This window comes from Eleutherodactylus coqui, chromosome 6, assembly GCF_035609145.1.
Source record: "Eleutherodactylus coqui strain aEleCoq1 chromosome 6, aEleCoq1.hap1, whole genome shotgun sequence".
Classification (NCBI taxonomy): Eukaryota; Metazoa; Chordata; class Amphibia; order Anura; family Eleutherodactylidae; genus Eleutherodactylus; species Eleutherodactylus coqui.
The window spans coordinates 176,066,136-176,083,045 of record NC_089842.1 but is presented as its reverse complement, the minus strand read 5'-3'; the positions used below and the strand labels follow the sequence as shown (position 1 = coordinate 176,083,045).

General features: G+C 48.2%; 1 protein-coding gene across 14 annotated transcripts in view; it reads left to right on the top strand.

The window, feature by feature from the left end:
• The first annotated feature begins 2,520 nt into the window (after positions 1 to 2,520).
• KTN1 (kinectin 1) overlaps positions 2,521 to 16,910 on the top strand; it is a 144,749-nt gene continuing 130,359 nt past the window's right edge. For all 14 annotated transcript variants that reach the window (XM_066608269.1, XM_066608273.1, XM_066608268.1 and 11 more), the window contains exon 1: positions 2,521 to 2,652. The gene's annotated coding sequence lies outside the window, so the exon portion shown is untranslated. The remainder of the gene's footprint in view (positions 2,653 to 16,910) is intronic.

Genomic DNA, 16,910 nt, shown 5'->3' with positions numbered 1-16,910 from the left:
CCCGTCCCACCTCCTCTCATTGCAAATAGTGCAGAGGGGCGGAGAGGAGGCAGAGAGGAGGCGGGAGCACAGTTCCTGGCCCTGGCTCTTCCATCCCCCCCCCCCCTGCACACGAGGACAACGTATATCGGCTCGGCGTGAAAACCGAGCCGATATACGTTCGTGTGAATGCACCCTTAACATGAGTGCTGCTTCCTCTTCAGAAAGCTGATTAGTGAAGGTCCCAAGTGGTGGACCTCAACCAATTTCATACTGACAACTATCCTGAGGATATATATATATATATATGTGTGTGTGTATATATACACATATAATATCCTACCACAATAATAATAATCTTAATTTGTATAGCGCTAACATATTCTGCAGTGCTTGGACGGCCTTATCAGTAGAATGGATAGCAACTTATTAGCATGTCACGTGTCCTACATAACATGCAGACCCTCATAGTTCACTTTGCTTTATTTCGCATAATATGCCGCGTTCCCAGGATCTTACAGAGTTACACGCGGTATTATTGTTGGCGATCACATTAGTAGACTATTGGTTCTGGACATTTCTGCTAAAACTCAAATCAACTGTAAGTTACATGATCATAAGGTGGAGGAGCGAGGGCTGCACCACGCACAAACCAAGAACCGGACCACCCAAATATTAACCGAAAGGGACAAACGACAGCTGGGAGGGGCTGGTCCACCATCCAGGAGCGCACTGGGAATCTGCAAGTGGAAACCAAGTCAGTGTCAGCGGCAGGAACTGCACACTACTGGATATACGGGTTATACCGCTGCACACAACCCACCCGTCACAAAGCCCTCACAATTATTGCTCAAGTGTCCAAAAAGTTTGGTAGGCTAGTATCAAAGTGCTAACAACCACTTGTCCGTGAGTGTGTGAGTGCTTCACATGTTCTGCCCCCTGATCACATGATGGTGATGTCATTGAAGGTCTTAAAGCATATAAAACACAAAGCCTGACAGCAGCTGTGTGCTCACAGGACCATCATGTGATCAGTTCCATAGTCTCTGAGCTCCACCCCTGATCACATGACGGTGACGTCATTGCACGTCCTTCACGTTATTAAAAACCTGCAGAGCTGGACAGCAGCCATGTGCTGACAGGACCTGTGATAATGTCACCATCATGTGATCAGTCACATGGTCTCTGAGCTCCACCGTGGATCACATGAGAGTGACGTCAGCGCAGGTCCTCAACCAGCAGAGCCTGATCACATGATGGTGACGCCATCACAACTCCTTCATCCTTATGTACTTAATGAGGGATTATGGGTGGACTGCATCCCCCACAAACCCCCGCAGCCTCAGTTGCTATGGATACAGCTGTACTCAGTCTATTAATTTGTTGCTGGTTGTGAGACAGCTGCACACCTGTGTAGAGACTCCAATAAATGACACCTCACAAATGTCCACATACATAGCTGGCAGTGCATATTGACCAACAACATTGAAGCATAGTCCTTCACCACTATCTTCACATCTCCTGAACATGATATCATGTCATGATAGGGGTTGATCCAGGGAACAGTCTGATTGCCATTAGGGAATCGGGAAGGAATTTTTCCCCCAAAAAGGGCTAATTGGCTTCTGCTCTTGAGGTTTTTTGCCTTCCTCTGGATCAACACAGGAGGATAGAACAGGCTGGACTAGATGGACATTGTCTTTATTCGGCCTAACGAACTATGTTACTATGTCATCTTAAGTGCTAATGCCGCCAATCCCAGTCTAGCCTTCATCTAATCATCAACCGTTGTCCAGTGTTGAAACAAACCGTCGCTGTCGTGCAAACATGTCACCACAGAGGGTTCAACGCCGCCGTGAATCTAAAGCAGCTTACATGACACCACGACAAGCCACGATTTCACAACAGAACCAGCTGAAGTTTGTAAATCTTGTGCAGCAGCTATGCAAAAACTACAAGCCAACATGTCTCCTCAGTGAGCTGCTGGAGTTCCTAAATCACTGTTTGCAACGTTCAGGAAAATTATGAATAATGCCAACAGCACGGGAATATTTGTACCAACTCCAATTCCTTACAGTGTATATCAGTGAGTGGCGCATCGCACCACCAGAAACACTGGTTGTATCCCTTCGGAATATTCACAGGTGTAAATGTTGCAGTATCGGTATTGCCATTTTGTACATTTACTGATGTTTTCTTATTCATAGCTGGTTGCACTGTTCAGCAAAATTGCCAATAATGCCAATAGCTAACTATTTGCACTGAAATACTTTGACCAACTCCCGTCCCTTTTACTATATATTACATTACTAAGTGGCGCATTACTAGTAGATATACAGTGTATAAGATAGATAACAGATGGGAGGCTAGACATTGATAATAAAATATTAAAATATATAGCTATATTAGATAGATAATTCCCTATCTGATATCTATCTATCCCCCTATCTAGCTCCTTCTCTCCGGCGGTGATGGGGTTAAGGGGGCGGTGGCTGGGGGACACGTGGTGGCTGCGGCGGCGGACGTGCAGTAGGTGTGGCCGGCTCCGCCCCCGCCTCTCCCTGTCCTCCTCCTCCTCTCGCGCAGCTCTGGATGAGACGGGGGACCGGCCGCACAACCAGCGCTCGGAAGGCCGGAGGGAGTGTGAACAGCGGCGGCGGTGGCCCGGGGCAGGTGAGCGCGGTCAGCTAGGCCTCGGGTGGTTCCCGGGTTGTGTGCAGGAGCGGCCGGTGTGGAGCCCCGCTGCTCTCACCTCCTTCTCCGGGGAGGATGGCGGCGGCGGGGCTGAGATTTCAGGCTGAGCAGTGTGCCATGTGAGCCGCCCGCTGTGCCCACCCATCTGCACAGGCCCCCTGCTCATGGGGCTGCAGCCAGCCCATAGCAGGACATTGCTCCCTCAGCAGTCTGGCACCGATCTGGCAGGGTTCCCTGCAGGAGGCTGGCAGAGCTGGGTGAGGACCCTACAGGCAGACGTAGTGGTTGGCACCCAGCTTTTCCAGAAACGGATAGAACTAGGGAATGGCTTGGAGCTGCCGCGCTGCATGCATGGCGTGTTGGGTCGTCAGCGGTTCGGGCGCCGAACATGCCAGAATGTCGCGGTTTGCTGATTGTATGCGGCAGTGTCGCTGAACCTCGTCATGCGCGCTTATTTTGCGTACTGCACACGTCAAGATGCTTATTTCCCGTGACACGCCCCTCTCCTATCACTATTGAGGGAACTTTCACCAAACATGGCGGTTTTAATAAACGTACAAAGTTTTAGTGTTTTTTTTATGACAGGTCAGCACATGTAGGCACTGCCATCCATATCTGGGCAGCAAGCTGGCATCTGCATGGATTTCTTGTATTCCTGCATGGGCTCTACTATAGCTGTTGGCCCTTTAAATTAAGCCGTTGGCACAAGAGCCTCGTGGCTTGTAGTGGCAACCAGTCTGACCTCCGTGCTCCCTAATAGTGTTAAAGGGTCGTCCTGCCCCTTTAATTCCGACTCCAGTATAAATAAGGGCTCGGCCCGCCTCTGTTCACGATTTCCATCTCTGTTCCGTTTTTTTGGATGCGAGATATGGAATTAAAACAAAATTAAACGGTAACGCTTCCGTTTCTTGCCACCTTGGCTTCCAAATAAAAAAAATTAACTTTTACTTTGTTTCTGTTCGGTTTGTTTTTTTCAACAAAACAAGTAGCCCTGCGGACCGCGCTATTCGATCCATTAAAAAAACTAACAGAATGGAAACAAAGTTTTCTTAGTTTTTATTTTTTCCATCAAATTTTTTTTTTCCGTTTTAATTCCGTTTCGCTGTCCCAAAAACGGGAAGAGAAACGGAAATCCTGACCGCAGGTGTGAGTGCGCCCTTGTGCTGATAGTAGCGGGATATCCCTACGGTTGCCTTGTTCCTTTGAGTATTAGTCCTGTGGGCAGCAGTAGACTTGGCATTGCCCTCTTGGCTCAGTAACGCCCCCACCTGACGCAGCGCCAGCAGTCGGTTCGGCTCAGGATGTGCTGTAGTGATACAGACAACTAGAATGCTTGGATTATAAAGTGGCGCCGCCCTCCGGCCCCCCGCTGCCCCCGCGCAGGAACTTCCTGATAGTAAGAATAGTATAGAGGACAATCGCGCTTGTAAGTTAACTCATTGAACACAATGGGTTAATACAACACGTGAGTTCGGTTTTTTTTTCGTCCGTGTTTTCAGACCGCTGGTACCCCCACTGATCCTGAAGACGGGGATCCTGTTTTCCTTGCTGCTGCCCCGCATTGGGGAGGAGAGTGAATGGAGCGCCGGATGCCCCATTCATTTTCCATGGCACTGCTGGAGATGGCGGAGTACAAAGCACTTGGCCATCGGTCTCAATGAAACAAATGGAGCAACTGTTAAATGTCAGTGTGGGTTGGAAAAGCCCCCAATAAATGGGATGGGTGGGGGTCCCGGTAGTTGGATCTCCAGTGATCTTATCTGTTTTCATCCATTCAATGAATGGGTGGAGACTTGAAAAATGTTGCACACCCGGAATACCCATTCTGTGGTGTGCCCAGTACTTGGTACTACCCAAAAAAAGACCCTTGTATTAATTTTTGCTCCAAAAGAGATGCTAGGTCTTATTTTCGGGTAATGTCTTATACTTACCTAGCAGGCTCTGTTCAGGTCCCTCCCAGAGCTCCAAGACGCTTCTTACAGTCCTCGGCCGCCCACAGAAGATCACTTCCTGGTTACGGGATTCATAAATCCCACCTCCAGGAAGTGATGGCTCTGATTGGTTCTCGAGCGCTGCATTGATTGATTCTAATCACAGCCATCACGTTCATAAATCCCGCCTCCATAATGCGATGGCTGTAATTGGCTGAGCGGTTGAAGAACCAATTACAGCCATCGCATTGTGGAGGCGGGATTTATGAATTGGACAAACAATGCCTCAGCTCAGCCAGTTCATAAATCCCACCTCCACAATGTGATGGCTGTAATTGGTTCTTCATTCGCTGCTCAGCCAATTAATGCAGCGCTCGATGAACCAATCACAGCCATCGCTTCCTGAAGACGGGATTTATGAATCCCATAACCAGGGATAACCAAGTGATCTTTTGTGGGCGGCTGAGGACTTCAAGAAGCGCATCGGAGCTCCGGAGAGCAGCGAGAGGGACCAGGACCGAGCCTGCTATGTAATGTATTTTTTTTAAAAATGTAATGTGGCTAGGGCTTATTTTCGGGGTAGGGCTTATATTTCAAGCCTCCCCTAAAATCCTGGAAAAATCAGGGTATGGATTACTTTCACTGTAGGTCTTATTTTTGGGGAAACTGTATTTGACTGCTACTAGTCCATAATGATCTGGGCATTATTGATTGGTACAAGTTGGGCATCTCCCTGCCCAAATGCATTGGTCATATGTGTTGTAGAAGTAGATCAAAAATGGCAAATGTCTCTAAAAGTCGGGGCACGTTGGCTGCTGCTCTTTGCTGGCTAGAGTCTGATGTATCTTCCAGCTCCGGCTTATGTAATGCAGTGGTGGGAAAAAGTGACAGCTCAGCAGAGCTCTCCCCGCTGTATGTAATCTGGATATCTCCGCATACTCTATAGGTGGGAATATCTGCAGCTCTTTCCATCCTTGTACTCCTCTGAACGATGCATCATCTTTGGGCTCCCTTCCTTTTACCGTAGTGTGCTGGGTAAGGGTTAACAGCGTGGCCTCGTTCCGCACAGCGGTGTATTGTGGCACAGTTACCTGTTCAGTCATGGAGACGTAATAAAGTCGAGAGCTTTTGGTTCAGTAATATTCTGCAGGGCGATCTGTCACAGCCCGGCTGTTCTTTCGCTAACAATACCCCTCTGTGACTTGGTGCTGGCCCTGGTTGGTAGACTCGGACCCGCAGACCTTCCTGGATGTTCTTCGCCGGTCAGTTTACATCTTGTATGTGATATTCATTACCTCATATTGTTTTTGAGGGCAACGGTCCAACAAGTCATTGACACCAAAAAGTTCAAAATCTGGGCACCAAGCGATCCCTTTGGTCATGGGAGGGTGCACTTTAAAGTCAATCGGCTGCCAACGTACCTGCTGTGTGAGTCAATTGGGTTGCAGGTACAAGAGTGCAAAAACGCCACTCGGCCACATGAGACACTATTATTAGAAATGGCACATGGTCGTCGGGGCCCTGTTACACATTTTGCATCGAAACCCAGGAACTTGTGGCCCTATGACATGCGACTAGTAGCGCTTCTCTGCTTTCACGCAAGAGCAATGATTGGTCAGTGAATGGAGGTGGAGCGGGTCGGAGATTGCCTCTGGCTGTCAACCGTCATTCATACATTTACTGATAGTAGCTGGAGGATCAGCAGGGATCTCGAACGGCAAGCCCCTGGCGATCAATTATGGATGACCTATCCTGAGGGTAGATCATGAATAGTAAATGTTCAGAAAACCCCAATGAAATGAATGGAGTGCAGACCACACGTGTTCAGCCGGTGCTCCGTTCATTCTGCCTTCACCGCGGGAGGAGAAGTGACACCCTGTTCTTGAGGTTGTCGTAGGTCTCAGCACTGAAACCCCCAGCATGAAGCAAGTTATTCCCTATCCTGTGGGTAGCGGATAACTTGAAATGTTGGTACCCCTTTAAGTCTTCTGTCATATAAAAATGTAGTCTTACAAGACATCCTTTGGGAGTTTGAGGGGAAACCAAACCTCTAAATGCCATCAGATGGCTGTGTCTTATATGCCATCACAGCCATGATCTAATAGGGGTAATCGAGGCCTCGGGCGGCTCCTTCCATGGTGCTCGCTCGGCCATCTGGTGCTCTGAAGGTTACTGAACCCAGACAATGAGTATATAAGACTGCGCGGCCGTTATGATTGCATCACAATGTCTTTCCTCAAAGGAAATGCTGGAGTACAAAACGAGGGGGTTATCACTGCAAGCAGACTTGTACCTGGAGAGTCTTGGAGATCTGGGTCCCTGTAAGGCTGGGTCCACACGGGGGCTGATTTACAGTAGAGTGTCCGCAGCAGATCAGTAGCGGAAAGCCTGCCACGAAAGCATCCCAATTGGTGCGGATTAGGAAATGGGTTTTATCGCTTATTCCTCTGCGGGATTCACCCTCACAGATCAGTGGGGGTTTCAGCACTCGGATCGCTGCTGGTCAAAACTTTTGACATGTGAAAAGTTTAAAAAAATGTTTATCTTTAAGGGTGGCCCATACGGTAGATAATCTGCCTGTGTACACAGCAAGAATGACATTGGCAAACATGCAGGTAGGAATGATAATTGTAGATAGTCTGCCAGGACCCCCAGGCGACTCACATGCTCCTGATCTATTGCCAGGGAATCCCCGCTACTTTATATTCCTATTTCTGGCATTGGCACATCCTGGGTAATCTCTGAAGCCCTGGTACATACTGTATGTGCTTTACCTGTCCCTTTTATATTATCTGACAATCTTGCACTACTTACACTCCCAGGTGAGGCACACCCAGAGGAGTGTCGGCTGGGGGTAAAGTACAAAGGATTAGAGCACCTGGCTTTCGTTTCTTCTTTACTAATTTTCTAGTTAGCACCCAGCTCTCTCATGATTCTGAATGGTAAATATACCCAGTTGTACAAAAAAGCCAGATTGGTTTATGCAGACCATGCATAGAATAACCTGAAGAGATGTTGGACCTCTAACTTAGGCCGCCTGCAGACGGGCGGAAATTCCGCAGCGGGATTTCCCGCGGAATTTCCACCCTTGGAAGCTGCCATAGGATTGAGTTAAAGGGGTTGTCTCGCGAAAGCAAGTGGGGTTAAGTACTTCTGTATGGCCATATTAATGCACTTTGTTATATACATCGTGCATTAAATATGAGCCATACAGAAGTTATTCACTTACCTTCCCTGCGCTGGCGTCCCCGTCTCCATGGCTCCGTCTAACTTCAGCGTCTAATCGCCCGATTAGACGCGCTTGCGCAGAAGGGTCTTCTGCCTTCGGGTCTGTCCGGCAGCAGCGGCGTTCTGGCTCCGCCCCTTCTACGCATCATCACGTAGCTCCGCCCCGTCACGTGTGCCGATTCCAGCCTCCTGATTGGCTGGAATCGGCACACACGACGGGGCGGGGCTACGCAATGACGCTTAGAAGGGGGCAGAGCCAGAACGCCGCTCGTGCCAGACCGAGCCGAAGGCAGAAGACCCTTCTGCGCAAGCGCATCTAATCGGGCGATTAGACGCTGAAGTTAGACAGAGCCATGGAGACGGGGACGCCAGCGCAGGGAAGGTAAGTGAATAACTTCTGTATGGCTCATAAGTGCATTAATATGGCCATACAGAAGTGCTTAACCCCACTTGCTTTCGCGAGACAACCCCTTTAACAAACGCAATCCTAGGCAGACGGCAAACAAATCGCGGCATGCCCTATCTCTATGCGGGGCTCTGCGAGCCCCGCACAGAAACGTCACTCCCCGGCCGCCAGCTCCGCTCTGCGCTGCGCATGCGTCGTCTGCCCAGCAGCCGGCACATGAAAGAGCCGGGGCCGCGGGAGCAGGTGAGTGACGCGCTGCTCTCTGCAGACGCTCGGGTCGGGTCCCGCTGTGAGAATTCTCGCAGCCTGATCCGACCCGATCGTCTGCAGGCGGCCTTAGACTCCTTTGGGCTGATTTACAGGAAATGCTCATGCCAAGGCCAAAGCTGGCGATTGGCTCCTGCAGACACACCTGCCCGACAGTCTCCATGCTCCTTCTCCTACCCCCTGTTCGAATGGCGAAATATGAGGAGCAGTGGTGATGGAGGCGGTGCTGACTCGGCGGTGTACAGTCCCCATCCTACTCCTACTGCTGTCTCTCTGAAATCTGAAAAGCAGCGGTGGTAGGTCATAGACAGCCAGGGCTCACCCGACGGGAGTGCACGGGAGTGGAGATGCAAGCGTGACTTGCTGAGGAGGCCATCGGGGAGAGCAAACTACAGGCCAAAAAGAGGGGTGGCATGCGCGGTGACAGTGGGCCCAGGGGCCGGAAGCAGACATAGGAGGCCAGCTGGGACATGAGTGAGCTGTAGCGCGGCTCGCTGAGGAGGCATGCACGTTGACAGCGGGGCCAGCTTGGTGCTCAGGGGACAGAAATGAATATTGGAAGCCGGCGAGGACATGGTTGAGCTGTACTGCAGCTCGCTGACATGGGAGACTGGCGGGGACATGTGTGAGCTGTCACGGGGGATGCCTGAGCGTTCCCTCAGGCCGGCCAACCCATGTCTCCTCCCATACTTCCGGTGGAGAAATACTGCACTAATATCCGCTCTGTCACCGACTTTTAGCACTATTAGCTGAGCTCATGGGCTGAAAGTAGGTGACCCTCTGAGTCTGGGGATGTAAGTGTTATACTGACCTTCCCCGTTGTTCCCCTGGTGTCAGCAGCGCTGCTAAATCGTCGTCCTGCTATAAATGTATAATGGGCGAACTACTTAGCAGCACTGCTCAATGCGCTGTAGTGGCGGCTCCCAGAGCTAATACCAGGGCAACGGCAGGGGAGGTGCTAAATGGTGCTAAAAGTACATAGCGGTCTCTTTACAGAGTGTTTCCAGGCCATGAACAACATAGGTGCTGTAGAAACTAAATGGTAATGGTCCTTTTTACATGAGATAATTATCGTTCAGAATCGGGAATTTGATTGATAATCGTTCTGTGTAAACGCATGCAGCAACAGAGTGAGGATTGTTCAGTGAGCGAAATTTTAACAGTAATTTCTTGCTGGACTCGGTCTAATTCCAAGAAGCAGGAGCTGAATCTAAGGAGGGCCAGGATGGGGGCGAGGGCGAAAAAAGAGGGGATGCATTAGCAGCGCCACAACTGGAAAACTATGTAGCTTGCCCCTACTGACATGATGGGTTACTTTGCGCAGCTGTTGGCCCATGTACATATGGCCCTGACACTTGGCCAGAAGTCGCTCAGTTGTTTAGTTTCACTGAAATAGAATGACTGTTGAGCGGCTCCTCACTCGATGTAAATGGGAGTTGCTCAACCCATGAGCGACTCCTGTTCACTGTGAATAGAGGCGGGAGGCCGGAACTAGCCCCGACTCGCTCCGCCTCCAATCACTTAAACAACTATTGCTCTTGTGTAAAGCTTATTGCTCCCAACAGTCGTACCGTGTAAAGGTATCTTTATTTATCTAAAAAAGTTGACCTCGCTTTTCATTAGGGTATTTGGATGTCATTGAAGGGAGGACCACACTAAGGATTCCCTATATTGGCCAAACCACAGAGTCCACATTGCAGAAGCGATCACACTAAAAGGCTTTGATCTTGTTGGGGACAGCATCATCTAATACCTTGTCAGAATACCCCCTTCAGCTTAATGAAGGCTAATCAGGACAAGCTTAAAGGCTATGAACACATTGAAAGGTTTCTGGCATTGCATGTCTTTCTACCTAGGCCGCAGGCTCTTCTCGGCCCGCCGCCACTCCCTCTGCTGCAGCCCCGGCCTCTTCTGATGCCGACGATGGCTCCGACGCTGGCTCTCCTCAGCCCACACACACCCCCAGCCAATCGCAAGCTGGGGGCGTTACTGAATGTCAAACTCCTGTATTATGTCGCCACCCCTAACTTCGGGTGGTGACATAATACAAGAATACTGGGAAGCTGGACCCCTTCAATGGTAACACTTCCACTGTTACTGCTGCCCTGATGGACGCAGTGGAAAGAAATCTGACTGGTCCATCAGCAGCGTGAGCAGTAACCATAAATGAGTTATCACTGACGGAACAATCTCCCCTCCTTTCACAGTATGGAGCTGGCTGACACTGCTTATAATCACACATAGCCGCAGTGGCCCATCTGCACTTTGAGGTTAGCTAGGGTAATAAAAGCATGAATTAGAAAGTGTAGAGGAAGTCTCCCCTCAACCACCCCCTTTGTGTAGCAGTAATAGTCACATTCTCTCCCTTTTGCTGCTGTCTAGTGCATATAGATCTTTCCCCTCCCCCTGTCACTAGTTTCACAGTCCTGCCTGACTACAAAAACCTCTGTCCTCCAGCTACTACTGTAATGGAACACAGGGCAAACTCATGAATATTAAGGACCAGTAATTATTGTAGCAGTGTTTCTGGTGGCGCAATGTGCCACACAGCTCTACTACATGCATGCCACACACAGCTCGGCTACATCCATTGTTCATCCCATGCAACAGGGATCAGAAGCTGCACCGCACTGGAGATGAAGGACCTGTGATGACGTCAGTCATGCTCCGCCCCTGATCACATGATGATAACGTTTATTCAGAGTGAATAACTTGCATGCTCTGTCCCTGATCACATGACGGTGACATCATCACAGGTCCTGCATTGGTGTGCAGATTGCGGGCAGACTACAAACCCCCTGCGGCCTCAGTTGCTATGGAATACTAACAGACACCTAGCCAAGCTGCAGCCATATGCGTACAGGACCTGTGAGGATGTCACCGTCATGTGATCAGGGGTGGACCATGTAAGTCACTCACAGACGGACAGGTCATCGTTATGATTAACTAGTTCTTTGTCTGGCTGCTACTAATAAAATGTAAGTTTCTCCCAAACTACTGCACAGATATAGCAAACATATCGCTGTGATCAGTGTGATAGGCACTGCCTTATACTGCTCTCAGAGAGGGCTGCAAAAACATGGTGACAGATTCCCATTAACATTCAATTAGAAATCTCATTTTTATAGAATATCCTCTACACACACTGGAAAAAAGGCCGACGGTGCACGGGTGTAATTCGCTGTGTGCCGCCTACACGTGACAGTCGCATGGCAAGCAGCAACTATGCAATGGTATTGCGCACTTGCTGCACGCTGTTGATTGCCATGCACTATCTTGGCATTTATGCATAATTCACGCCAAGATAGAGCATGCTGCGATCTTCATTGTGTGCGTATTTTGTTCAATACGTGTGATCACCGGCATGGGTGCCTATGGCAGGTCGGTACAGCATATTCCACGCAAAACCTGCTTGTGGGATATGCTGTAACAACACACTCATGTAAAGGAGCCCCAAAATGCACTGCGGATTTTAAATGTACAGCATGGCAATTTATGCCGCAGATTTTCACAGCGGATTTTGCTTCTTGAAATGGGAACAAATCCACATCAAAATGTCACCATTTGGTGCGTAATAACCTCAGTAAATCTGTAACATGTGAACAGGAAGTTATTGTCCTCTTATAAAGTGCCAGCGTGTCACTGGGGGGGGGATCCAACCTTCTCTGCCCTGAGAATGAAGGGGCCGCAGTGCTGATTGAGCACTGCATTAATTCACTGTGATGGAGAATACCCGCTGTGCAGGGAACCGCAGTGTCATCCCATTCCCATGCACAAACAAGGAAGCCCCACCGTGGAGGGAGAACATGGGATGGGACGCTGCAGCACTGTGCTGTCCCTTTATTTGTAGGATTGATGGAGTTTCTACTGGTCAGATACCAGTCATAAAGTGAAGGTGGGTCCTAGAAGGATGGGAAGACCCTTTAAGGAGTTTAAAGTATCTCATGCACTTATTAAAAAAAAAAAAACCCATAAATATTTCTGATAATTTTTGGGAGTTGTAATGTAAGCGATTTCCCCCTTATATATTCTACAACCAGATGTATTTCACTCTCCATGAAACGAATGCCTACAGTATGTAGAATCTATTGTGGTTTTAGGCCCATATTATGACTTCGAGTCATTCAGGAAAATTACAGCTAATGTCTTCCTGCTAGGAAAAAGTTAGCCACTGCAGGACTATCAGCCGGTCCGCCCTCTACCACTGCATACGTTGTTGTTGGCGCGTTCTTCAGCCTGGCAGTCTCTGTACACGACGTAACAGCATTGTGGTTTCTGCTTGTAGCAAAGAGCTTTAACCCTGAACCCACAAAATGCAATTATTTTCTTACTGTAACCATGGAAACAGTTTGTTTGGTTTGGAATATTCTGTAAAATTATTCGAAGTCCTTTAGTGATTGATTTGAGGAGAACAGAGCAGCAAATTGGGGTAAGTTGCAGCAAATTGTACCATGGACAAATGTATGTCCAGTGTGTGAGCAGCAAATACAGCCCATACAAAGGGATATTAGCACTCCTGTCCATGGGCAAATTTGCACTGCGTTCCCCGCGGCAATAATCCGGCCGCGGGGGAACGCGGTGAACGCCTTCCATAGCATTGCTGTGAGCTGGAGCATCCATAGGAGCCCTAGTTACAGAAGGAAACATCCCCTGTAGTGACAATAGTCACTAATAGAGCTGTTCAAGGTTTGATAGGACCCTGCAGCTCTGCTGTAACGGGGGGACTCGGCAGTCAAATGTTCGCCGGTTGGCGTAGTGGAAGAAACCCTTTCACTTTTTAGTACGTAGCACGTACCAGGGAAAGGAGAAGGCAGAAGTGGTTAAAAACTGTTCTGTGTTCTCCTCTGGGTCCTCAGCTGTGGCCAACAGCTGACAACCCGACCTTCTCCTGCTTGATTGCAGAAGCAGGGGCTTTAATCCCACACCGTATTTCTGTGATCAGGCGCGTTTGAAGCCCTGGACCAAATGCCGTAAATAAGTGATTAAGTTGGTAGAGAGATAGTCGCCACACATTTTTGCAGAATTCTGCAAAAAGAATTCCACCCCCACCCCCTTTCCCCTTCTACTTAGACCATTAAATGTTCTTTTTTTTTTTTCTTGAACTGTGCTAACTATGTAAAGCAGTGCCTGAAAACTGCAGTGCCGGGGCTTTGCAATGCTCGCTTTTAGCTGTCGTTTTTGTAGGTAAAACTTCTTAAAGCGACCCTCCCCGATCTTGCAGAAACAAAGATGGCTGCAACGCTGCTCTTACTACCTGATGCACACTATGTAGTAATATAGCGTCAGTTTAAGGCTGGTCTCACACGAGTGAATAGGAACAGAGGATTCCGCGAGTGACTGATCTGCGGTAATACACGGATCAATCAAATGCATTGGAATGCGCAGTTTCACTCACATTACCGGGTCGGCATTGCATAATCCACTCATGGAAAATAGAACCCAGCATGTTCTAATATGCTAAGCTTCTGCCCCTTGTCAGCTTCCAGAAATGGGACGGGACCTTAGCATTTAGCTCCCGCCCCCTCCCATTGCAAACAGCTGGCAAGGGGTGGGAGTTTAGCAGACATGCTGCTAAACTCTCTCCCTTCTCTGGCAGCTACCATGGGCTCCTATAGGAATCTATGGGAGCCGCTGTATTCCTACCAGAAGATAGTTCCTGAACTATATTTTCCTGGCCGTGGGAATACGCGTATCTGAACTGATGCATTGTAAACCAATGCATCAGATGGGCAGCGTATATCGGCCGGCCGCAAAAGCGCAACCGATGTGCGCTCGTGTGAATGAAACCTTAGATAGTACATTCTGCTCATGTGGCCAATCTCGCCAGCATGTAGTGTCGTCTATTACATGTACTCGCTCTCGTTGGTTTTTATTGAACGTAATGCCCAAATGTGAGTGGAGTCTACAGCTGTCCATACACACTAGACAGAAGAAGGCTCATGGTTGGACTGTTGAAGGATAATTTCGCAGACGTAGCCATATACATTTTAGTCCTTCCCTGACTTCTAAAGTTGTCTAAACTGGCTGCACTTGTTTAATGTCATGATTCTAGGAATGTTCTTGCAGAGAATGATCGTTTGTGGATGATTTGTCTACCAGACAAAAGCTTACAAGTTTTTAACTTCTTTACGGATTATGACTGTCTGTCATCGATCAGCTAAAGCAATTGTTCGATTCTTTCAGTTGAAATCGTCTATATTTGTCAACTTTAGGCCTCCTACATGTCTGTATCCCACGCGACAATTTGTATCATGCAACATCTGGGCAATCTTTCATGTGCTGTCTGATCTCGATGGACAGCGCACATTACATGGCCGTGACCACTGACCAAAGTAGGACAAACCGCGAGATTTAACCCCCATCCCGGCCATGTGAATCGCCTCCTCAGCTATAATGTGTTCGTAAAGTACATGGACAGCACACAAAATACGTACTCCTAAATGCATGTGGCGCAGAATGCAGTACTAAGCTTAACCTGAAGGTTGCGAGTTCAATTCCCGCGTGGTTCAGGTAGCCGGCTCAAGGTTGACTCAGCCTTCCATCCCTCCGAGGTCGGTAAAATAAGTACCCAGTTGGAGGTAATAAATAAATTACGTGAAAGTGCTGCGGAATAAGTTGGCGCTATACAAATAACAAGTCCCTTTCTGAATAAGGTCTTGAGCCAGTCTCACAAAGGCCTTTTTTTTTTTTTCTGAAAGCCTTTTAAAACGCTACACTAAGCCTCCATTGATATCAATGGAGCTTCTCCGACAAGTGTTTTAGCGCCTCTGTTCTGTTTTCATGCGTTGCCACGATTTTTAACACGCCACATCACTCATTGTAATGATGGAGCGCAAAACGCTGTAAAACGCCACATTTAAAAATGGGCCATTTTTTTTTCTTACAAATGCCTGTGTGAGACCAGCCTTAGTCTTAAGGACTGAGTTCTCACATATGAATGTGTTATTTCCTCAGATGTCCTGTAGCATTCTGAGACTTCACATTCTCATGGGTGTAATTGAACACACCCAATAGATTTTCATGTTCCATAAACTAGTTAATTATTCTCCCAGTAAGTGCAGGCTCCATTAGCTTGTGCTTGCTGGTATTCTGCATGTTCTTTTAGATATCCCCGTGTATAAAAATAGAAAGGTGTTCAATAACTCCACAATTAAACTATTAGTGATCAACCTCTGGCAAATCATTTTTTCCCCCGCTACCCTGACTCAATTAAAAGATTGCTCTCAAAAGAGGGTTATCTGTTAGTGTTATGACCCATCATAATGGGCCCCCGTGTTTTGATCAAAATGAGCGTGCTAAGAACCTTGCATTTTTGTGGTTAGTATATACAGTGCAGACATTAAATGTGTGAGTGCGGTTTCCACGTCTTCCTACTTCTCCTATGCTGTGGTTACATATATGCCAAGCCTGTTCTTATACCTCGTCTGACAGTACTTGAGTCACCCGCTACCCGTCTCTTTAAATATGCACTTGTCTTCCAAGTTAAACGCACGTGGAGAATGTAGCAGTGGGTGTGGGGAGGTGACTGGAAAAGGCATGGCTTGTCTGGAAGGCATTTGCAGGGAAGGGCCAGGCAGGCAGTAACCTGCTGCAGAGCGGTATAGTTAACCTAGTTAATCATAATTCTGTTTATTGTGGCCGAAGTCACCTTGCCTGTTAAGGATCTGCTGCCTTGTTTCTATGGCACTTATCCTATTTATCCTATATAATGCCGTGTAGCTCTAATCACATGCTGCCTTACTATAATATATCCTAAAACCGCTGTGATAATGCAGGTCAGTGTTCTCTAGCTGTCGGAAGACTGCAACTCCCAGCATTGGGACCGTAACTGGAGATGGGTGTTTAGGTAACGCTGCTGCAGATGGTATTGGGGTGGAAACCAGTGGGGTGCGGGTTGGGTATGGGAGGGGTACCTGCGGCCTGATCCCTACTCTCCTATTGTTAGCTAGACTTGGCTGCACTCTGTCTATTGTAAGACGTCTTCTGGCCTCATGTCCTTCTGATGTAGTAATATGGGAGTTGTCCCTTTTTAAAGGAACACTCTAGCAGCATGCTGCTCAGTTTAGCTTGAGCTGTCGTTTGCACCTAATTTATGAAGTTGGGGTGTTGTTAGTGGATGTGACAGGGAGCCAGGTGATGTATTTTTTTATATTCACCGGCTCCCGTGATCCAGTGCTGTCGTGCCATTTGCCAACTTCATGCTGGGACAGTGCTGGATTGTGGAAGCAAATGAGTATAAGAAAAAAAGCCCAAAACGCTAATCAGCCGGCCCCATGTCACGTCCCCTAACAGCACCATAACTTCATAGTGCTGTGGGACCTAAGCGATTCCCTTTAATATCACACTTGCACATAGAAATAGCCTTTGTGGTGGACAATGTTAACACTGTAGGTCATTATGTTGTA